Genomic DNA, 24376 nt, shown 5'->3' with positions numbered 1-24376 from the left:
ACAGGCCACAGGACCTTCTGGTTCCCCTTGTCCTCCTCTGAAGCCCTTTGTGGATGATCCAATCTGACAAGTAACTATATGTCAGAATCTCCAACGCTGGCACTTTTCAGGAGATACTGTCTTATAAATAGGTAACAGCGAAATCTAGACCTAAGATGTGCTTGTGAGCTTATGCCTTAAATTAAACTACCAAAATAATGTTTACGCTGATTCATTTGGAGACCCTGCTGTATTTCAATGGGAACAAATTATGTTTAAAATTTAGAGATAATTCATGTAAGGCCAAGGTAGAGTGGACGAGGAGAGGATGTTTCCTATAATGGGGGAGTCTAGTATCAGAGGGCAGAGCCTTGGAATACAAGGATATCCATTTAGAATAGAGATGAGGAGGAATTTCTTCAGCCAGAAGAGAGTGAATTGTGGAATTCATGGCCACAGGCATCTGTGGAGGCCAAGTCATTGGGTATATTCAAAATGGAGGTTGATAGATTCTTGATTAGTAAGAGCTAAACGTTATGGGGAGAAAGCAGAAGAATGGGGTTGAGAGGGATAGTAGATCAGCCGTGGTGAAATGGCTGAGCAGGCTTGATGAGCAGAAAGGCCCAATTTTGCTCCTCTGACCTATGGTCTTATGGAAACTGCCGCAATCAGGCAACTAATAAAGCAATGCTTGTGGAGTTATAAGAGCAGAATTATTTGTTTCTGGTTTATACTGAAAATATTGATAGTGGCAACATTTTTAATATCACAAAGGCATATTTAATATTTCATTTTTACACTGGAGCTGTGCTTAAGCTCTGAACTGAACCAGAGTAGTCCCAGCATTGAAACAGTTGTAGTACTCAAATAGCAGTGAGGATCTCGCTCTCCCCAATCCCCAACCCAGAGATGAGGGCTATTCTGTAATGAAAGCAAGGATCTTTCGGAAATCTTATTAAACTCCCTCAAATCTGTGGAGAATATTGTCCTGCCCAGCCTGCTTAGAACATCTATCAGTCAAGTGTTGTCCATTTTTTCTGCTGAGTGAGTTTTCAGCCATTATCCTAATAGTGGTGAACATTCCACCCCTGGCTAACATCAACCTCATCTCATTGCTGTCTTCAGGGAGGAGACACACAGGAAAAGCTCCTTCCCCTCTGCCATCTGATTTCTGAATGGACATTCAACCCATGAACACTACCTCACTACATCTTACTGTAACTTATGTATTGCACTGCACTGTGGTTGCAAAACAACAAATTTTATGACATAGGTCAAAGATATTAAAACCAAGCCAACACACACAAAGTGCTGGAGAAACTCAGCAGGTCAGGCAGCATCTATGGAACAGAGTAAACAGTCGACGTTTCGGGCCAAGACCCTTCATCAGAACCCAATTAAAACTAATTGTGATTCTGATCCTATTGGCTGAAAGAAATGTTGGCATCTATGAAATGTTGACCTTTATCTTTTTTTTAGCTTTTTTTGGTCTTATTTTAGTAATAATTTGTCAATCTTTTTCCTTTAATATTATTGGAGCTGTACCTTTAATAAAAATCTGATGCATCAAAAGATTTTCCTTTACTTTAGTCCCAAGGCTCTCACTGCCCTATTTAGTAAACATACTTTGGTGTTTCTTGACTATTTTACTGCATAGGCTCTACACATTAAAATCTATTTTGCCATTTATCAACTGTTTACATAATCGGGCCAACTACACTCCACAGTATACATGATACATTCCAATTGTTATCATGATTTGCTTTGTGCGTCCAAATTTTGATAAATAAAAATGAGTTTATACAAAAAGTATTACCTGATTTTCTTGATAGGGATCTGTTATAGATTAATCTTCATTAACACTTTCAAACAACGTTGATCTTTTTAAACCTTCTTAAAAATGGGCACAGTAGTGTAGCGGTTGGTGGAACATTATTACACCGGTAGGGACCTGGGTTCAATTCCACTGCTGTCTGTACGGAGTTTATACGTTCCTCCAGTGACTGTGTGGGTTTCCTCTGGGTGCTCCGGTTTCCTCCCACATCCGAAGACGTACAGGTTTGTAGGTTAATTGGTCACATTTGTGTAGTTGGGTGGTGAAGGCTCACTGGGCTGGAATGGCCCAGTAACCATGCTGTATCTCTAAATAAAAAGAAAAAACAAATCTCAGCTTCACACAAAGCTCCAGGTTTGTGGAAGAGTTGAAGCAGAAGCAGTATTTTTCCCGCATGTCTGCTTTGGCAAACAAGAAGCATGTTCAATGGTTTACTTTTTACCTCACCTCCACTTCGTTGTCTCTACTCCGTTTACAGTGTGTAAGCAAACCAAAAAGCCAGACGGATTGGCATTCGAGATAATGAATGATTTATTTTTAAAAACTGGTGCGCACCAGGAGGCTGGTTGAAGCTGAGCGTGAGGTTCAGATTCAGATGCTGATTTATGTACATCGAAAGATACAGTGAATGAATCATTTCGTTAGCAACCAACACAACCTAATGAGGGCAGCCCGCAAGAGTCACCACACATTCAGGCACCAAATTCGGCACTGCTTTCACATTCTCAGTTGACGAGGCTCCATAGAGACAGCAAAACTAGGTTTAGACATCAAAATGGTGGTTACAGAAAGACTCCTCGCAAACAGCGGCTGGAATTGGACCTGTACTGCTGGCATTCTGAATCCCTACTTTGCCCCTGCACTACAGGGCTCATCAGTGCTCTCTGTAATCTAGTCAGTAATCAAGAATAGATGTTGTTTACATGTTATGTACTGCAAACATTCTCTAATATTAAATTGAACCACAGAACCGGACCTGATGAAGGGTCTCAGCCCGAAACGTCGATTGTTTACTCTTTTCCATTGATGCTCCCTGACTTGCTGTGTTCCTTCAGCATTTTGTGTGTGTTGCTTGGATTTCCAGCATCTGCAGAATATCCTGTGTTTATGATCTTCAAGTCTAACTTAGTTCCATTTCTCTCTTACAACGGTGGCTGCGCGCAGTGACCTCATTAATGAATTCATTATGCTTAAAGACGGTGCTGATAAGTGGCGACACTTTGCATGAAGTTCCTGAAACTTGGTCATCATCACTCATTCCACATCTCATTCTAGGCTTTGTCTGCGGTTCCCTGTTACCACATTAGCTCAAACTACATCCTTATATACTCCTTACTGGCCCTCACTGTTCTTTCTCTTACAACATTTAAAAGCCTATTGATCTCTACAGAAGCAAAATGTCCACATAATTTACCTTATACACTCAGTGGCCACTTAATTAGGTACCCCGGTACACCTGCACGTTGGCCGTGGGTATTGTGTCCTAGCTATCTAGATACATAAGCCTAGGCAGTACGATATGGGGAGCAAGTTGTTGCCCATGTAGCAAGCTCCCTTCTCCATGCATCTGGTGAACCCAAAGGAACGGCAAAGACGGATACAGTTTGGCACTGGCAGCATTGCAGGAGCTGCCAGTCAGCATTGAGCTCAATGTAGGACTGCCTCGGCTCTGGATCTTTCCACGGGGTTTATTCCTGAAACCTTCCTCATGAGTGGGTATAGCTTCAAGGCAGCACAGGTTTGAAATCAAAGTTTTCCTTCCCCTAGAGGAACTGCCAACTACAGTTGATGAGTTACCCATCTGCCTGAAGCGACTGGTTTTAAGGCGCCAATAACTCACCTTTGCCCCATCTCCTGTCAGTAGAAATGACTCTGCTGAGTTTAGTAGCTAAGCCACACATGAAGGCCAGGAGCTGGATTTGGTTGTCAGAGGCTATTTGAGGCGCACGCCATTGAGAGCATTTAATAGTTAGTGGGAGCTTATCCGCAGTACTACTGCTGGCTATGACAGCCTCAAAGAACATGCTTGTTAATGCACATATCAAATCAGCCAATCATGTTCAATAGTTCAATTTAGTATCAGAGGATATTATACAATATACAACCTGCAACCTGAAATTCTTGCTCCTTGCAGACATCCACAAAAACAGAACTGTACCCCAACATATGAATGACAGTCACGTGGCAGCAACTGAATTCATAAAAGCACGCAGATGGGGTCAAGAGGTTCAGTTGTTGTTCAGACGAAACTGAGGAAGAAATGGGATCTACCTAACTTTGACCGTGCAATGATTGTTGGTGCCAGATAGGGTGGTTGGAGTATCCCAGTAACTGCTGATCTCCTGGGATTTTCACAATGTTCTGTAGAATTTACAGAGAATAGTTTTGAAATAAAAACATCCAGTGAGCAGCTGTTCTTTGGGTGAAAATGCCTTGTTCATGATATAGGTCAGAGGAGAAGATCCAGACTGATTCAGACAGGAAGACGACAGTAACTCAGATGAACACATATTACAGCAGTGGCATGCAGAAGAGCCTCTCTGAAAACACATGTCAAACCTTGAAGTGGATGGGCCACAGCACCACAAGCATACCCTTAGTGGCCACTTTATTAGGTACAGGGAGACACCGAATAAAGCAGCCGCTGAGTATTTGCATTTTCACACCATTAGACACTGGAGTCTATTTTACTGGCTTCTTTATGTACTGGGCCATGCTAGTCATATATAAAGTGCAGGCAGTGAGGAGCCCGTTAGTCATACCAATTGTTTTATTGGGCACAGGGGAGCTTTTAACTTGAAGACAGTATTTTCCTTGAGGTGGTCAATTGTATTTATGAAGGAGTCTCATAGCTCTCCATTCTGAGGTACGTTTTCAGTAAAAATAAGACAGAATGGAGTGATTTTACAAATAATATTTCCCCCCCGAAATATAATAATTAAGACATTAGATACAACAAATAGATCAAAGCAACCAACTAAAACTTAATAATAAAAAACATCAAAACAGAAACCTATACTGAAAGAAAATAAAAGTGTTGGCAGAGCCCAGGGTCCCAGGAGAGACAGCTTAGGTACTAAATTATTTTCTTCTATTGACACCTCAGTCACAGATCCTGAAAAGCACTTAGCTTTAATAGTTTTAGATGAAATCTATGTTATCTTTTATTAGGCAAAAGACCTGTTGAGATTCTTAAATGTCTTCTTGCAACCATCACAAAATAATAATATAAACTGATGAATGCGATCACTGTTGATTTCAGTCAGTGTTTACTGTAAGGTTCATTGCTTTGCCGTAAGAAGTTGATTTTCAATGGCTATCATTTTATGTTTTAAATAGAAATTGACTAATGCTTAATATGCTTAAATACATGCTGGTATTTATGTACTTAAGCACATTTTATTCCATATACATACTTCCAATTTTATTTTTGTATAGTAATTCTTTATTCTTGATAAATTTTCAAAATTGTTTTCTTTTATGTCACACCAAGAGACCACAATGCATGTAAATGCATATGACAAATAAAATAATGTCTTAACGTTAATTTTAATTTTATTTTAATCTATTGCAATGCTGCGTGGGACAGACCCTTTCGGCCCTTTGAATTGTCCCACCCAGCAACCCCCAGTTTAACCCGAGCCTAATCACGAGACAATTTACAATGACCGGTCAATCTACCAACTGGTACATCTTTGGAATGTTGCAGGAAACCAGAGCACCCGGTGGAAACCCACACAGTCACAGTGAGACCGTGCAAATGTGGCGACCCACTTTCTGTGCAGGCGAACCAGCTCACAAATAGCCAGCGCGCAGGGAGAGACTTTGGTAATGCCCCTCTGATGTCATTTCCACCCAGAGAGGGCAGGCGCTAGGGATTAAATGCCAGCGCCGCAAAGTTTGAATAAACTAGACTCGAAATGGCTAACCGACTGCGTGTCATCTCTAGCTCTGTATGTAGTACATCGCTACATTGGTGACCCTGACGGTCCAAACGGGATTTGGACCAAAGATGACCGACTCTTCATCTGTTCACGCAGTTTCGCTAAAACTGCCGACTTTCCAGATGCTGCGACCACGCGTGTGGTTTAGCCAAGTTCCAGATTCTGCAGATATCCTCTGACTCCACGTGTTACTATTACGTGGTGAGCTCCCTTGACCAGGAGACAGCCGCCCAGGTTGCAGATTTCATACAGTCGCCCCTGGAAAAAGGCAAATATGAAGCATTCAAGGCGCTGCTCATTGGGACCTTTGGCCTCTCACGGCGTGAGCGGGGTGCCCGCCTGCTTCACCTGGATGGTTTGGGAGACAGACTGCCGTCAGCATTGATGAACGAGATGCTGGCCCTGGCTGACAGACACAAGCCCTGCCTCATGTTCGAGCAAGTGTTCCTAGAGCAACTGCCCTACGACATACATCTGCTGCTGGCCGATGCAGATTTCTGCGACCCCCGGAAGGTGGCGGCCCGGGCAGACGTGCTGTGGAAAGCCAAGAGGGAGAGCGTGGCGTCTGTTGGTCAGATTACCAGGCCACACACCCAACAGCGGACCAGACCAGGCCCGGCAGGGGGGTGCACACAACACAGAGGCAGGAGTGAGGAGGCCAGTGAACAGTGGTGTTTCTACCACCAGCGGTGGGGCACAAAAGCCCGCTGTTGTCGCTCGCCCTGCAAGAGCCAGCTGCCGCTAATGACTATGGTGGCTGGCCACCAGGACAGCCTCTTGTACGTCTGGAACAAACAATCGGGACGCCACTTCTTGGTCGACACCAGAGCAGAAATCAGCGTCTTGCCCCCAATGGGGTATGACACCCACAACAGGAAGCCAGGACCCACCCTGAGGGCCGCAAACGGCAGCACAATATGGACCTATGGCACCCGCACAGTGCAGCTGCAGTTCGGCGCCAGCCGGTTCACGTGGGACTTCACACTGGCCGCCGTGGCCCAACCACTCCTGGGGGCAGACTTCTTGCGAGCTCACAGCCTGCTGGTTGACTTGCAAGGGAAAAGACTGGTACATGCCGAGACTTTCCAGACGTTCTCCCTGGGTGAAGCCAAGTTGCTGGCCCCACACCTGGACTCCATCACGCTGTCAGACAACGAATTCACCAGAATCCTGGTGGACTTTCCATCGATTCTGGCACTGCAGTTCACGGCAGCCATGCCCAGACACGGGGTTCAGCACCACATCCCGACCCAGGGACCACCCCTCCACGCCCGCGCACGAAGGCTCCCCCCGGCAAAGCTCCGCCTGGTGAAGGAGGAGTTCAAGAGGATGGAGGAATTGGGGATCGTACGGAGGTCCGAAAGCCCATGGCCCTCCCCCCTGCACATGGTGCCCAAAGCAGTTGGGGGTTGGAGACCATGCGGTGACTACCGCAGACTGAACGAGGCTACAACTCCAGACCGCTACCCCGTGCCGCACATACAGGACTTTGCAGCAAACCTGCACGGGGCAAGAATATTTTCCAAAGTAGACCTCGTCCGGGGATACCATCAAATCCCAGTGCACCCTGAAGACATCCCCAAAAGGGCACTTATCACCCTGTTCAGCCTGTTCGAGTTCCTCCGAATGCTGTTCAGCCTGAAGAATGCCGCACAGACGTTCCAGCGGCTAATGGATGCAGTGGGACACGACCTGGACTTTGCGTTCATCTATTTTGATGACATCCTTATAGACAGCAGTAGTCGCCAGGAGCATCTGTCCCACCTCCGCCAGCTCTATTCCCGTCTGAGTGATTTCGGCCTCATGATCAACCCGGCCAAATGCCAGTTCAGTCTCGATACCATCGACTTCCTGGGCCACAGGATTACCAAAGACGGGGCAACACCTCTGCCCGCCAGGATAGACACGATCCGCCACTTTGCCCGGCCCAACACGGTCAAAGGCCTGCAGGAGTTCGTTGGTATGGTGAACTTCTACCACCGTTTCCTCCCCTCAGCAGCCCATATCATGCGCCCTTTGTACACCCTGATGTTGGGTAAAGGCAAGGACATTACCTGGGACGAGGAGGCCGCGGCCGCTTTAGTTAAAGCCAAGGAAGTCTTGGCAGATGCCGCGATGCTGGTGCACCCCAGAGCGGACGTTCCGACTGCCCTCACGGAGGACGCATCCGACACAGCAGTCGGTGGGGTGCTGGAGCAGCTCATCGAGGGGTGTTAGCAACCCTTGGCGTTCTTCAGCAAGTACCTACGACCACCTGAACTCAAGTACAGTGCTTTCGACTGGGAGCTGTTGGCACTGTATCTGGCAATCCGGCATTTCAGGTGCTTCTTAGAAGGCAGGCCATTCACCGCATTCACGGACCACAAACTGTTGACCTTCGCGTTAACGAAGGTGTCCGATCCCTGGTCGGTTTGCCAGCAGTAACATCTGTCCTACATCTCCGAGTACACAACGGACATCCAGTATGTCTCGGGAAAGGACAACGTTGTGGCAGACGTACTCTCCAGACCAGCTGTCCAGGCCCTGTCCCTGGGGGTGGACTATGCAGCACTGGCAAAGGTGCAGCAGGCAGACGACGAGATGCCCAGCTACAGGACCACAGGCTAGGGTTTGCAGCTGCAGGACTTTCTCGTAGGCCCAGGTGAGAGGACCCTCTTGTGTGGCGTGGCTACCGGCCAACCTTGCCCCATCGTCCCGGCAGCCTGGAGGCGGCGAGTTTTCGACTCCATACACAGTTTGGCGCACACATCTATCAGGACAATCATCCGGCTGGTCTCCAGCAAGTTCGCGTGGCACGGACTTCACAAGCAGGTCAGTGAATGGCCCAGAACGTGTGCACAGTGCCAAACAGCCAAGGTGCAGCGGCACACTAAAGCCCCGCCACAGCAGTTCGAACCCACCCACCGGAGGTTCGACCACATTCATGTGGATGTCATGGGCCCCCTATCGGTGTCCCGAGGAGCGCGGTACCTCCTAACCATGGTAGACTGGTTCACGAGGTGGCCAGAGGCAGTCCCGCTCACCGACACATCTGCCGATTCCTGTGCCCAAGCACTGATTGCAACCTGGGTAGCATGCTTCAGGGTACCGGCCCACATTACCTCCGACAGAGGCGCCCAGTTCACCTCCAGCCTGTGGTCGGCTGTTGCCAGCCTGTTGGGAACGCAGCTACACCACACTACTGCCTACCACCCACAGTCGAACGGACTAGTGGAACGCTTCCACCGTCACTTGAAGTCGGCTCTCATGGCCCGTCTGAGAGGACCTAACTGGGTGAACAAGCTTCCCTGGGTCCTGCTTGGAATTCGCACAGCGCCCAAAGAGGATCTGCATGCCTCGTTAGCTGAATTGGTGTACAGCGCACCCCTGGCCGTCCCAGGAAAGTTCATACCAGCCCCGAGGGGGCAAGAGGAAGAACCAGCAGCAGTCCTGGACAGACTATGTGAAAGGCTTGGCAACCTGGCCCCCTTACTGACTTCACAGCATGGACGGACCCCGACCCATGTACCCAAAGACCTGCAGAACTGTAAGTTTGTGTTTGTATGAAGGGGCGGACACCGGGCACCGCTACAGCGGCTGTACAAGGGGCTGTTCAATGTGATCAACAACAACAGGTCCACGTACATTCTGGACATTGGGGGGAAAGAGGAAGTTTTCACGGTGGACCGACTCAAACCAGCCCATGTGGACTTGGCGCAGCCGGTTGAGGTTCAGGCACCACGGCGCAGAGGCAGACCTCCCAAACAGAGGCTGATCCAGACTGTGGACATTGGGGGGTGTATCGCCGGTTTTGGTGGGGGGGGTTATGTGGCGACCCAATTTTTGCGCAGGCAAACCGGCTCACAAATAGCCAGCACGTGGGGGGAGACTTCGGTAATGCACCTCTGACGTCATTTCCGTCCGGAGAGGGCGGGCGCTAGGGATTGAAATACCAGCTCCGCGGTTTGAATAAACTAGTCTTGAAACGACTTACCGACTGCGTGTCGTTATTTCAGCGCTGTGTGTAGCACATCGCTACACAAACTCCTTTCAGGCAGCGGTGGGAATTAAGCCCGAGTTGCCTGTACTGTAAAGTGTTGTGCTAACCACTACTCTGTCGTGACGCCCTTTTTTAAATACAGCACTTTTCTCCTGCAGGCTTATATATTTAGAGAAAGCTTGCTTTTTAAATTTTAGAAAGCTGTATTTATTTATTGTAATACGGTGAAGTGTAGGCTCTTCCTACCCTTCGAGTGGTGCCACCCAGCAATCCCTGGATTTAACCCCGTGATTCCTAATGGGGGTAGTACTGCCCCCCCCAGGTGGCAGTTATGTGTCCTGGGAGGGCATTAGGGGAAATAGAAGTCGTTGGGGGTGGATGTTCAAGATTCTTAGGGGAGGGGAAGCAGCACCCTAACTTGAGGTACAAGACCTGAGTGACCGTTAGTAGAGCAGGCGCTTCCAAAAAAATAGGACAAAGAACTGAAACACTGGAAGAACCACAGCTCTGTACGCAGTGAGCAATCATCGTCACAACGGGTCTGAAACTCAGCAATTTCATCTGGCCTTACCAACCAAACAGACATTATTGGTGATGCATAAATTAGTAGCCAGGGTGCCCAACAGTTCCCCTTGACTGGCAACACGGAATGACTTCATACAATCTAACAGTTAGTAAGTCAAGTACACCATCTCAACTTTCTCTACAGATCTATGGAAAACAGGTCGCGCAATGAATCAGCCCCGGCCGGAACCAAGTGGTGAAATAGAGCCGATCAGTGAACCTGCCAACCCCCAGGATTCCTCTTGAGGTGTTCAAAACAACCTTGGCTTCATATGCTTGGTCAAGAATCATTTGGTGGGGGGGGATTGTGACGCCTTGCTTGATTGAGCAATTGTGCTAATTGGAATAGCGTAATGGTAGCTTGCCGAACACCAGCTCTGTCCCAACTAACATTGAATCCTTGCCAATGTAATTTTCACTGTTGTGATCGTCTTCATCTTCGCCTTGCTGTTCCTTTGCTCCCATCATTCCATCCTTGTCAACTCACTGCTGTCATCAACATCCAATAGGCAATCTCAGTTTGTGCTAATTTTTTATTTAATTGAGCCTCATTAATGATGGATAAATGCGGACGGCATGAACTCTATGAGTGTGAAGATAGTGAAGCCTCGAATTCTAATCCTGCTAAGAAACAGAAACTACAGAAAGTGTGTCAATACAGACCTGGAGTACAGTTTTATTCCATTCCTATCAGATCAGCAAACCCCGCAGCATCATATATGCAATTCTGTGCTGCCTAATAAAGCCCTGAAACCATCAAGATTGGAGGAACACTTCCATAAAGATGCCCTAAAAAGGCTATTTATGGTATCACTCAGTTCCAGAAGATGAAAGAAGCATTTGAAAAGCATTGCACACTTGAGTCATTTGCCACGAAAGCCTAAAAATGGCCTCGATAGTGGTCTCATTGCTTCTTATAACATTTTCAAAATGACACCAAAGTGTGGAAAATCTCATACAATTGGTGAAAGATTAATAATGCCCGCTGTATCAGAAGTGCTCACCACTGTTCTCAAAGTGGATAGCAGTACATTAAAATCAATTCCTCAGAGTAATAACTCTGTAGTTCGTCGTATCGATGAAATGTAGTGAAGACACTGAGTATCAACTATGCACAGAGCTACAAAAAACAGAATTTGGGATACAACTGGATGAGTCAACTGTGCGAGCCAACAAGGCATTGCGAATGGCATATATATGGTTTATCAAAAATGGAAAAGTTTATGAAGAGATTCTCTTTTGTAAAAAGTTAAAAACAAATCAATTTGCAATAAGCTAAAATGTATATTGAGGATAAAGTATTCCAATTAGGATTATGATTTCTTGTGCAACAAAATGGAGCACCATATATGACAGGTTGTCATGATGGTTTAACGGCATTTTCTGTCTGCAATCCATGGTCTAATTCATCAACAACATCTCACAGCCAAAAACCTCAGCTAGCGACTTTTATCGAGGAGGACTCCTGTAATATCTGCTATCTACAAAATTAAATCACATCTATTAAATAGCAGAATATTTTGCCAGTTATGCCAAGATAATGATGAAGAGTTTGAATGCTTGCTTCTTGATACTTAAGAGCCTTGGCTGTCACAAGGCTGTTGTTTAAAGTGTTTCTTTGACCTTTTTGACACTGAGGTTGAATTTTTGATCTAAGTCAACAAGAGCTCAGGAAACAAGATTGCACTTCTACATGGAGGTGTGGCACATCTAACTGATCTGTATGAGGAAACAAACATCCTAAATATGAAAATGCAGGGTGAGAATTTCAATTTAATCCAGGCAAAAAGTGCAGTGCACACCTTTATCAGAAAATGGGAAATATCTAAGCAAAACATTGGGAAAAGAATGTGGTCACAGTTATGGTTCTCTCTTTCACAGATGGTGATTTGCAAGACTACTACTTACATTTGCAGGCATTAAAAAAGGAGTTTCAGGATTGATTTAGGGATTTGATCTCGAAATGCCAGACTGGATAACTAACCCATTTTTTTGCAAGGTGGAAGATTAGGAAGAGAACTTGCATGAAGAAATTATCAAAATTCAGAATGTTGAAGTAGCAAAAATGCTTTTCAAAAATCTCGTATTTTGTGCTATATAGTTACACAGTCATTCGAAATGTCCTGGTCTTCGGAGGGGAGCCAAAGTGCTCTTCATTGCATTTTTATATTCCTCCCTTGTTGAAAGGGACTTCAGTGCTGTGCACAAAAACAGAAACCGCTTGGACGTTGTTACGCATGTGGTCTTAAGGCTTTTGCCGTCATAACTTGAACCAGATATTTCAATTCTTACTAAAAGCTATCAAGCTCAAGCAACACATTGATATTGAAGCTGCTGTACAGTGCACAGGTACTGTGTAAGTTAGGTTTAAAGGCAAATGAAAATTTAAAGCAGAATTATTTTTTCCCTGGAGCATATGTTTGACAAGTTTTTACACTATGGGGTACCAGAACGTATATTGTGTCCAAGAGTTGGCAAGTATGAATGTGCTTTAAAATGCTGGGAAACACTGCCCTAGCCTAATCACGCGACGTTACAATGACCTATTAACCTTCCATCTTTGGAATGTGGGAGGAAGCCAGAGCGTCCTGAGGGAACCCATGCGGTCATGGGGAGAACGTACAAACTCCTTATAGGCAGCAGAGGGAATTAAACCCGGGTGTCTTGTACTATAACGCATTGTGCTAACCCCTACACTACCACGCTACCCTTTAAAATACACCACCCTCCTTCTGTAAGCTTACATATTTAGGGAAAGGTAGCTTTCTAAATTTTAGACAGCTATTTATAAATTTAAAATATTTTATAAATATTATCTTAGAATTCTATCAGGAAAAAGAATGTGATTATATGAAATATTAATGCAAATTGCTTCTAAAATAGTTGTCACATTTTCCTTCAATTTTAGGATTGTCTCAGATTGTCTCAGATGTGAAATAACACCTGGTGCTGTAGACGCAAAATAATATCACAGTACTGTGTAAAAGTCTCAGGCACAAATATGCTGTAGAGTGACTAAGACTTTTGCACAGTACTGCATGGGAGCAAAAGATGTTAGGAATGGCGAGGACAGAGCATTGCGGGAGGGTTGTGGGACAGGTGGCAATGAAGGGATGTCAGAGGCAGGGGGTGGCAGGGGTGCAGACGCATTCAGCCCTGAGACACCAGGCAAGATTACCAGGAATCAGCATTATGAAGGACCCCATGCACCCCTCATACAATCTCTTCTCCCTCCTGCCGTCTGGGAAAAGGCTCCGAAGCATTTGGGCTCTCACGGCCAGACTATGTAACAGTTTCTTCCCCCAAGCTATCAGACTCCTCAATACCCGAAGCCTGGACTGACACCTTGCCCTATTGTCCTGTTTATTATTTATTGTAATGCCTGCACTGTTCTGGTGCACTTTATGTAGTCCTGGGTAGGTCTGTAGTCTAGTGTAGCTTTCTCTGTGTTGACTTTTTTTACATAGTTCAGTCTAGTTTTTGTACTGTGTCATGTAACACCATGGTCCTGAAAAATGTTGACTCAATTTTTCTATGTGCTGTACCAGCTGTTATAGTCGAAATGGCAATAAAAGTGACTTGACTTGACTTGACTTGAAGATCATTTGATTCCAAACAATTGGTTTATTGATCATTACAGAATGTGTCTCTGGTGTGTCCCTCTCCCTCCTGTCTCCTCTCCCCATTTCCCAACCTTAGTTCCCTTCTCCCTACCCCCTTCCCATCCTCAGTCCACAACAGAGACCCGTATCAGAATTAGGTTTATCATCACTCATATGTGTCATGAAATTTGTTTTGTGGCAGCAGTACAGTGTAATACATAAAATTACTACAGTACTGTGCAAACGTCTTAGGCAACCTAGCTATGTGGATATGTCTGAGACTTTTGTAGAATACTGTATACATTGGTAATTATGATCCATTATTTCAATACTTATGTTTGCTTTAAAGAAGTAAGATTCACCACATTCTTATTTGAAGTTGTACTGTAATTTTTAATATATTGTGGCTTATGCTTAATATGCTTAAGTATATGCTTTGTCTTGAAGTATTTTTTGCACAATTTATTCCAGACCCACACTTCCAATGTTATTTTTATATAATTCCTTTATTCTTTATAATTGTTGGATGTTGTTGTTTTTTGTTGCATGTCACATCAACAAACCACAGCAAGTTCCTAATATATACAATTGCACATAATAGACATGTATATTTTGAATAAAATAATGTCTTAACGTCTTAAATCCAGCACTCTCTATATGCTGGCATATACTATACATTTAGATAAAGCTAGCAGCTATTGTTTTAAGTTTATAAGTATTATCTTACAAGCCTAACAGGATCAAGAATGTGATAATATGGTGATACACACTCAGTAGCTACTTTATTAGGTACGTCCTGGCACTGAGTGTATGTCCGTGGTCTTCTGCTTCTGTAGCCCATTCACTTCAAGGTTTGATGTATTGTGCTTTCAGACATGCTCTTCTGCACACCAGTGTTGTAATGCATGCTTATTTGACTTACTGTCACTTTCTTGTTGGTTTGAACCAGTCTGGTCATCTCCTCTGACTTCTCTCATAACAAGGCATTTCTGCCCACAGAACTGCTGCTAACTGGATGTTTTTTTTATTTCTTGCACAGTTCTCTGTAAATTTTAGATTATTATGCATGAAAATTACAGGAGACCAGTATTTTCTGAGATCCTCTAACCACCTCGTCTGGCACCAACAAGCATTCCACAGTCAAAGTCACTTAGATTACATTTCTTCCCAATTTTGATGTTTGGCCTGAACAACAACTGAACCTCTTGACCATATCTGCATGCTTTTATGCATTGAAATGCTGCCAAATGATTGGCTGATTAGATACTTGCTTTAACGAGCAGGTATATCGGTGCACCTAATAAAGTGGCCATAGAGTGCATGGGATATAAGTGATAATATCACATTATATGATCAGCCTCTAAAATAATTGCAGAATATTTTTTGTTGAACGTTAGGATTGTGCGACACTATGTGAAATAGGTTACAATATGCGAAGGAAGTTGACAAATGCAATTCTGGATGCACTATGTGTTGGTTTGAAAACCCCAAGCTTTAAATATATCTCTTTTATTTATTTTCAAGTATAGTTCATGTTGAGATTAGTTTTTGCAAAGGGTCGAGTCTCTAGCAAACTTCCCTCCATTATATGGGGATGATAGGCTGGATTCTAGTGCACAAGTCTGGCGAGAGTCTGTCAATCATTCTCGTGGCTGGAAACCAAACTCTGCAAATGCTGGGATCTTTTAATCCGCCAGCTAATCAGTTCATAGCAGCAGCATATGGTGCTGGCCGGTTCCACACAACGGTGAATAAAACTCAGTGTGTAGTGGCATGCCATTTTCTCAGGTACTTCCCCACCAGCCGAGCCTTTTGTTAAAAAAAAGATCAAGCTACTCCACGCCATGCTTTGGATGAATTGATTATCTGACAGCATATAAATGTCGGCTAATCATTTTTAATCATTTCCACCCATTTGGGAACGACAATAGCCATGGCCAGTGGGTGGTTCATCCCTGAGGCTGTCTTCCCTGGATAATATGGATATTGGTTGAAAGCTGTCAGTAGGTGGGGCTGTAATATAGAACATAGGATATAGAGTATTTCAGCACAATACTGACCATTCAGCCTACGATGTTGTACTGACATTTCAGACTACTCTAAGATCAATCTAACACGTCCTCTCACATAGCTCTCCATATTTCTCTTATCCATGTGCAGATCTAGAAGTCACTTAAATGTAATCAATAAAGCTGTAATCAATAAAGAGCACCCTGATGCATCTTTGCTGTCCAGATGTTCCAGAGCCAATGAGAAAGCATCTGCTGTAGACGTGTTGCTTCAGTAGGCAAATTGGAGCAGATACAAGTTGTCATTCAGACAGGAGCTGATGTGCTTCAAAGTTCAAAGTTCCATAGTTCCAAATGTCCAAAGTTCAAAGTTCATTGTTCAAATGTATTACCAAAGCATGTATGTATATGCAGCCTCGAGATTCATCTTCTTGCAGGAGCTCACAAAACAAAGAAACACAACAGAATTCACTAAAAATACACTCATAACAAAACTGTCACATATCAAATGTGCAAAAGAGGACAAGTCATGCAAGTATGTATTTATTTATTTATTTTCTTGTTTAATTGTTCGTTTGTTTTTATTGAGATACAACACAGTATTGGCCCTTCTGACCCTTTAAGCCACACTGCTCAGCAAACCCCGATTTGACCCTAGTCAAATGGGACAACTGGCAATGACCAATTAACCTACCAACTGGTAGGCCTTTGGACTGTGAGAGGAAACCAGTGCTGCAAGGACGTGGCGGTGGAACGAACCGAAGTGCTGAACACGGGCATGAAGTTGGTGCCAAGGGAGTTTTGGTTTCAGAGGCGAGTTCAGGAACAATGCTAGACTTAGAACAGATAGTCCTAAGAACCATGGAGCAAGGTTACTCGTACACGAGTTGACCAATGAACTGGCACCTTCTAGTTGTGGTCTCAGGATCCTTATACTGCATTGGTTGATGGAAAGCAGGTGTTTGTAGTCATTGGAACCGGGGAATGATCGGGAACTAAATGAGGTGGTTAAGGCCCAATTCCTGAGGAAGATAGTCAGGTGCCAGAAGGGACCATGACAGCCAGAGCACCCGAAAGAAACCCATGCAGTCACAGTAAACAACAATAAACAGTAAACAAAAAGACATGGAGCATGAATGGCAGAGAAGGTGAGTCCACTGTCCTTGTCCTCAGTGCTGATGTGATGAAGCCTGTGCAGGAGATGGGTGGCTGCAGGGCAACAAGTGGTTCTGAGCCTGGCGGCTTGGGACCCAAGACTCCAGCACCTCCTGCATGGCGGTAGTAGCAAGAAGATACCTGCCTCCGTTATCTCCCACAGCAATGTGTTCAATGCGCCCAGCCCTCTCTGTGTAAAGACCCTATCACTGGTATCACTCAAATCAAATCAAATTGAATCAAATCACGTTTAATTGTCATTCAGCCATACATTGATACAGCTGAATGAAACAGCATTCCTCTGTGGCCAAGGTTCAAAACATACACAGCACATTCAAAAATAGTGAGCAAAAAACTGGATACATAGTCCTATGACCCCGAGCAACCCCAACTGAGCGCCGATGCCAGGCCACACCGCCTCCAGCATCTCCTCAGCTGGCACGTCCGCAGCTCGAGGCCTAATCTTCACTACAACCAAGGTTACATAGCTTCCACCTTGCCTATCTCCCCACCAGGCAAATTTTTCTACACAAATGGTTGGCCACTGCCTTCTTCTAGACAGTGTCTTTACAACATGGGTGACCCCATCCCATTACCAATACTCTTCAGAGATTGTCTGCTGCACCAGCTGCTCACACGACCACCCATCAGCTGCTCCCATGGGTTCATGTGACCTTGATCGGGGGCTAAGGAGGCGCTAAACCTCGCCCAAGGGTGACCTGCAGGCTAGCAGAGGGAAGGAACACCTTACACCTCCTTTGGTAGAGATGCATCTCCATCCCTCCACCCTTGTGGCTTTATAGAGGTTCATAAGTTCATTGAACCATCAGGCAGGAGGTACAGGAGCCTTAGGTCTCTCAATTCAGGAACAGTTATCACCCAGGTACCATCAGGCTCCTGAACCAGCATGGATAACTTCACTCACCTCAACACTGAACTGATTCCACAACCTACAGACTCACTTTCAAGGGCTCTACAATTCATCTTCTTAATATTATATATTTTATTTCAAAGTTTAAAATTCAAAGTAAAATTTATTATCAGAGTACATACACATCACCATATACAACTCTGAGACTCTTTTTCTATGGGCATACTGAGGAACTGTAAACAAACTGTTCAAATGTAGATAATAAATAAATAGTAATAAATATTGAGCATGAAATAACAAGATAAAAGAGTCCTTAAATAAGTGTCGTTATCTCCTTTTGTTCAAAAGCCTGATGATTGAGGGTTAGTAACTGTTCTTAAACCTAGTGGTATGAGTCCTGAGGCTTTGGCGTTCCCATAGCAGGCCGTAATGCAGCCAGTCAGCACACTTTCCACCACACATCTATAGAAGTTAGCCAAGGTTTTCGATGACATGCCGACCCCCCCACAGATTCCAGAAGAAGTCCAGGTGCTGTCGTGTTTTCTTTGCAATTATATTTATATGATGGGTCTGGGACAAGTTCTCTGAGATAGTGACACCCAGGAATTTAAAGTTACTGACCCTCTCCACCTTTTGTGCTCTGGCTCTCGAATCTCTCCTGACATCTACTGTCAGTTCCTTGGTCATATTAAAATTCAGTGAGAAGTTGTTGTTTTACACCACTCAGCCAAATTTTCAATTTCTGTCTGTATGCTGATTCATCACCATCTTTGATACGGCTCACAACGGTGGTGTCATCAGCAGACATGTAGATGGTGTTGGAGCTGTATTTAGCCACACGGTCATAGGTGTAAGGCGAGTAGGGCAGTGGAGCTAAGTACACATCCCTGTGGTGCTCCTGTGCAGACGGAGGTTGTGGAGGAGATGTTTTTGTCAATCCAAACTGACTGGTGGCTACAAGTGAGGAAATCCAGGATCTGTTTGCAGAAGGGGGAATAGGGGCCCAGACCTTGGAGGTTAGGGGATTAGTTCTGCAGGATGATGGTGTTAAATGCCAAGCTGTAATCAATAAAGAGCACCCTGATGCATCTTTGCTGTCCAGATGTTCCAGAGCCAATGAGAAAGCATCTGCTGTAGACGTGTTGCTTCAGTAGGCAAATTGGAGCAGATCCAAGTTGTCATTCAGACAGGAGCTGATGTGCTTCAACACCAGCCTCTCAAAACACTTCATCACAGTGGATGTAAGTGCCACTGGGCGACAGCCATTTAGCCAGGTCACCATGCTCCTCTTGGGAATGATGCTCACTTGAAGCAGGTGGGTACCTCACACTGCCAGAATGACAGGTTGAAGATATGGGTGAATACACCAGCCAGTAGGTCAGCACAGGTTTTCAGTACTCAGCCAGGTACTCCATCCGGACCGGATGTTTTCCTTGGATTCACTCTCTCTTACGCAGCCTGCATGTCATCTTCAGATTCGGAGATCAAAGGATCATTGGGAGACATGGGGGTCCTTCCCTGTTCTTGTGGTCAAAGCAAGCTCAGGAGGCATTGACCTCATCTGGAAGCAAAGCTCTGCTGTCTCCTGTGTCGATAGATTTAGCTTTCTGCAAGGTTATGGCATTCAAACCCTGCCACAACTGTCAAGCATCCCTTGTTGATTCTAATCTAGTCTGGAATCTCTACTTCAACTGAGAGATGGCTTTCCAGTGATCATACCTGTACCTCTGGTAGCATTCTTGATCTCCAGACTTGAATGCTCTGATAGGCATTGCTTATTGTAGTGTAGCAGTGGTCTGGAGTGTTGGGACTGTAGTTGCAACAGGTACCTGCTGGTGATATTTGGGAAGGGTTAACACTGATGACACTTTTCACTGTATGCTTTGATGTGCAAGTGATAAATAAATGTGTCTGAATCTGAATCCGAACTCGAATCCAAATCTGGATAATGCTATGTTAGTATGACAGTCCAGTAGTAACTAGTGCTCAGAAGAGAGTAAAAATTTGTGAATATTATGACAATTATGAGCCTTGCAGCATTTTAAGCAAAGGAGAAAAGCACAGACCATTGACCTTTTAAGTCTGAAAGTATTTCACATAATACTTTTACACTCCAAACTCCTCAAAATAAAATTGTGTGCCAGAATAGGATAGCAGTTAGCACAATGCTATTACATCTTCGGGTGTCAGAGTTCGGCATTCAATCCCAGCATCTTCCTTAAGGAGTCTTAGACCATTTTCATCGTGAATGTGTGAGTCTCCTTCTTGGTGCTCCCACAATCCAAAGGCATTCTGTGAATTGGTCATTGTAACTTGTCCTGTGATTTGGATAGGATTAGGTCAGGGTTGTTGAGGGTTGCTAGGCAGTGCGACATGAAAGACTGCAAGAGCCCATTCTGCACTGTATCTCTAAATAAAATTAATTATCACTTTTTCTGTTATCAAAATTCATATGCTAACAGATTAAAAAGTCTCTTTATTAATTAAATATATTCTGCACTAACCCTACAGAACTAGAAATCCCTTTTCTCTTGAAACCTTAATTGCATTTAGCAAACAGCAAAGATGGTTTCACTAATGTATTTCTTATTGAAGTGATTAATGATCTTAATTCCAAGTCGCAAATACAGACTGGTGGTAAATCCAGTCATAGGTGAGTATGAAACCCTGCATCGGAAGAAATAATGAACCTCTCTTTCAAGTTAACAAGCGCTTTCATTCACTTTTTTTCAATTGTTGTTCCAAAACACTGACATTAGGCCTTTAACCTTTGACCTTGTGTTTATAAGTCTCTAGAGGGTTTTGTTGACAGGGATTATGATAAACTGCCAGTAACCTGATTTAAGATCAAAACTCTGCAGAAGCGTTTATTAGGAGTGGGTGTGACATGTATTAAAATATTCATAAAATATTTTAATGTCATATGTTCTATTACAATGTTATTCGGCTTAATTTACACTCAGTGGCCACTTTATTAGGTACCCAATAAAGTAGCCACTGAGAGTACGTTAGCAATCCTCTTCTGCTGAAGCCCATCCACTTCCATGTTCGACGTGTTGTGCATTCAGAGTTGCTCTTCAGCACAGCACTGTTGTAATGCCTGGTTATCTGAGTAACTGTTATCCTCCCATCATCTTGAACTGGTCTGGCCATTCTTCTCTGACTTCTGTCATTAAGATGGTGTTTTCACCAACAGACCTGCTGGTGTTTTGTTTTTGTTTTTCACACCACTTTCTGTAAACTCTAGAGGTTGTTGCGTGTGTAAACCCCAGGAAGATCAGTAGCTGCAGAGATACTCCGCAGCCTGGCATCAACAATCATTCCATGAAGGTCACCCAAAAGACATTTCTTTCTTATTCTGCTGTTTGGTCTGAACAACTGAACTTCTGGACCATGTCTGCCTGCTTTTATACATTGAGTTGCTGCCAGATGATTGGCTGATTAGATATTTGTATTAATAAGCAGGTGTACAGGTGTACTTAATAAGGTGGCCAGTGAGTGCATTTTAAGCTTCATTTATTTTAACTGAACTGAAGAGGCCAATGAGTGTATATATGATGTGATAGATTCTGAATGAATTACAGTGAGCTTTAATGAACAATTGTAGATTTGCTCATTTTTGCTACCCTGATGACGTATCTCATACAATTCTAATCATCCGTTTCATAGTTTTCACCTCCAGAAGTTTAATATAACAATTATTTGCAAATAGAATTAAATTACATCCCAGTGATTGATTAAAAAATTCACTTTAGAGGTTGTGCCAAAAAGGCAGAAGATAATATCAAAGTCAAGTTAATTGCCAGCTGCACAAGCCCATGTCTGCTCAGGTGCATTGAAAATTTTCAGCAGCATCACAGACACGTAGCAACAGATAAGAACATAAGAAATAGGAGCAGGAGTAGGCCACCCGGCCCATCGAGCCTGCCCTGCCATTCAATAAGATCATGGCTGATCTGTCCGTAAACTCAGCTCCATCTACCTGCCTTTCCCCCATAATTCTTAATTCCCCTACTATGTAAAAATCTATCTAAATGTTTCTTAAATATATTTAGTGAAGAAGCCTCAACTGCGTCCCTGGGCAGAGAATTCTGCAGATTCACCACTCTCTGGGAAAAACAGTTTCTCTTCATCGCCATTCTAAATCTTCTCCCCTGAATCTTGAAGCAATGTCCCCTAGTTCTAGTCTCACCTACCAGTGGAAACAACTTTCCTCCTATCTTAACTATCCCTTTCAAAATTTTGTATGTAAGCAGCATTCACACAAAGAACATACATTATGTATATTTTTTTACCAGAAAGGGCACAAGATTACAGGGAGAATGAGGCTGAGAAGGAAAACGTATCAGACATAATCAACTGGCAGGCTGACTCAATGGGCTGAATGGCCTAATTCTGTTCTGATGTCTTGTGGTCATTTAGATTGGCATTCACCGTTCAATGCTATTGACTTGCTGGAGTGCAATCAAATGTATAGAGGTCCATCAATCCATTCTAGAAGTAAATTATAGGACATATGTGACGACATATGCTGTCACTCCCAGATGGTCACTTTGACTGTCAAAATATGGAGGCACCTTCTCTGAAATGGCAGTTCCATGCTGGACATAGGTAAGCCCTCCCCAGTACTGAGCATATTTATGTAGCCTCCGTGTCCCCAGTTGACCCCCCGTTCACCTAGGGTGAACTGTCGTCGCCCCGCCAGTAGTGCAATACTTCGGTGTAAATACTGTGTGATGCCCCCCCAGTACACAGTACATGGTCACAATACAAATATCAGACAATACCCAAAAGCGAGTGAATAATTGCAACTTTATAGTTAACTCGTAGTGATGGGTTAGTAGAAACAGATAACCTAAAGGCGCCGAAGCAATAATAAGTTTGTCAGTTTGTGTACATATTTTAATACGTTGGAGCTCACGCCTCCAGTTCCATCCACAACGACCTTCCCAGCCGTCGGCCACCATCCGAACCACCGACGTCCAGTATCCATCGCTTTGGAACCGCTGCCCGCTCTACACACGTCCGTCCTCCTCGCTCTCCTCCCGAAAAAAACTGCAAACTCCCGCTCAACTTACACATACAAGGTAGCTTAACAATTCTCCATTGGTTATTTTACCCCTTATCAGTAGCCATAACCCAAACATACCAGACACAGAATCCCATTACAGCATTACGGGGAATTTCATTATAAAATACAAAGAATCCATTTTGTTAGCCTGAACAGTTAACACCACTGTTGCCGGTACTGAGAACCTTACATTTACAAAGAGCATTGTTGCAGAAAAGCAACATCCATTATCAAAGACCACAATCTCTCTGCCGCCATCAGGTAGAAGGTACAGGAGCCTCAAGTCCCACACCACTAGGTTCATGAAGAGTTATTACCCCTCAATCATCAGGCTCTTGAACCAAAGGGGTTAACTTCCTTAACTTCACTCACCCCACCAATGAACATATTCCACAACCTACAAACTCACTTCTAAGGACTCTAAGACTTGAGTTCCGATATGTATGGCTTGCTTGCTTGTTTTTTGTTTCGTTATTTATTATATTTTTCTTTTTAACATATTTCAACAGTTTGTGGTCTTTTGCAGGCTGGTCATTTGTCCTTCTCTGTTGTGTACGGTTCTCATTGCTTCTGTTGTGTTTCTTTCTACTTATTGGGTTTTTTCATTTCTATTTATTCCATTTGTTATGAATGCCTGCAAGAAAATGATTCTTGTTGCAGAATATGGTGAAATATATGTACTTCGAGATTAAGTTTACTTCGAACTTTGAGAATCAAGTTTCACAAAGTGATCCTAGTTCAACAAATGTAGATAGTGATGGCATTCAGTTTGAAAGATTGCTTTAAATAATACCGTTTATCTTCATTGGAACTGAGGTTCATCCCCGAGGTATTAAGAACTGCTTAGAGAAGTAACAGAAAATTTCAACACCACTTAAGTTAACAGAATAGCCAAATATTTCTCCTAATTTTCCAGTATTCCATGTAATAAAATTATTATAACATTATTAACAATATTAGGTTCCTTAAGGTTGTCATAGACCATAAGACCATCAGAAATAGGAGCAGAATTAGGCCATTCAGCCCATCGAGTCTGCTCCACCATTCAGTCATGGCTGATCCCATTTTTTTTCTATCTCCTCAACCCCAGTTCTTGGCCTCCCCCTGTAACCTTTGATGCCGTGTCCAATCAAGAGCCTATCAATCTCTGCCTTAAATACACCCAACAACCTGGCCTCCACAGCTGCACGTGGCAACAAATTCCACAAATTCACCACGCTTTGACTAAAGAAATTTCTCCACATCTCTGTTTTGAAAGAGCGCCCCTCTATCCTGAGGCTGCGCCCTCTTGTCCTAGACTCTCCCACCATGGGAAACATCCTTTCCACATCTGCTCTTCTAGGCCTTTCAACATTCGGAAGGTTTCAA

At 44.0% G+C, this 24376-nt stretch overlaps 1 long non-coding RNA gene across 1 annotated transcript in view; it reads right to left on the bottom strand.

The window, feature by feature from the left end:
* The window catches only part of LOC132393914 (uncharacterized), a 174768-nt gene that overhangs the window by 11362 nt on the left and 139030 nt on the right, over positions 1-24376 (bottom strand). The window contains exon 3 of the long non-coding RNA XR_009512101.1: positions 1796-2121. This is a non-coding gene — a long non-coding RNA (uncharacterized LOC132393914). The remainder of the gene's footprint in view (positions 1-1795; positions 2122-24376) is intronic.

Source organism: Hypanus sabinus, chromosome 5 (assembly GCF_030144855.1).
Source record: "Hypanus sabinus isolate sHypSab1 chromosome 5, sHypSab1.hap1, whole genome shotgun sequence".
NCBI classification, from domain to species: Eukaryota; Metazoa; Chordata; class Chondrichthyes; order Myliobatiformes; family Dasyatidae; genus Hypanus; species Hypanus sabinus.
The sequence above is the reverse complement of the archived record's forward strand: the minus strand, read 5'-3'. Positions and strand labels throughout refer to the sequence as shown.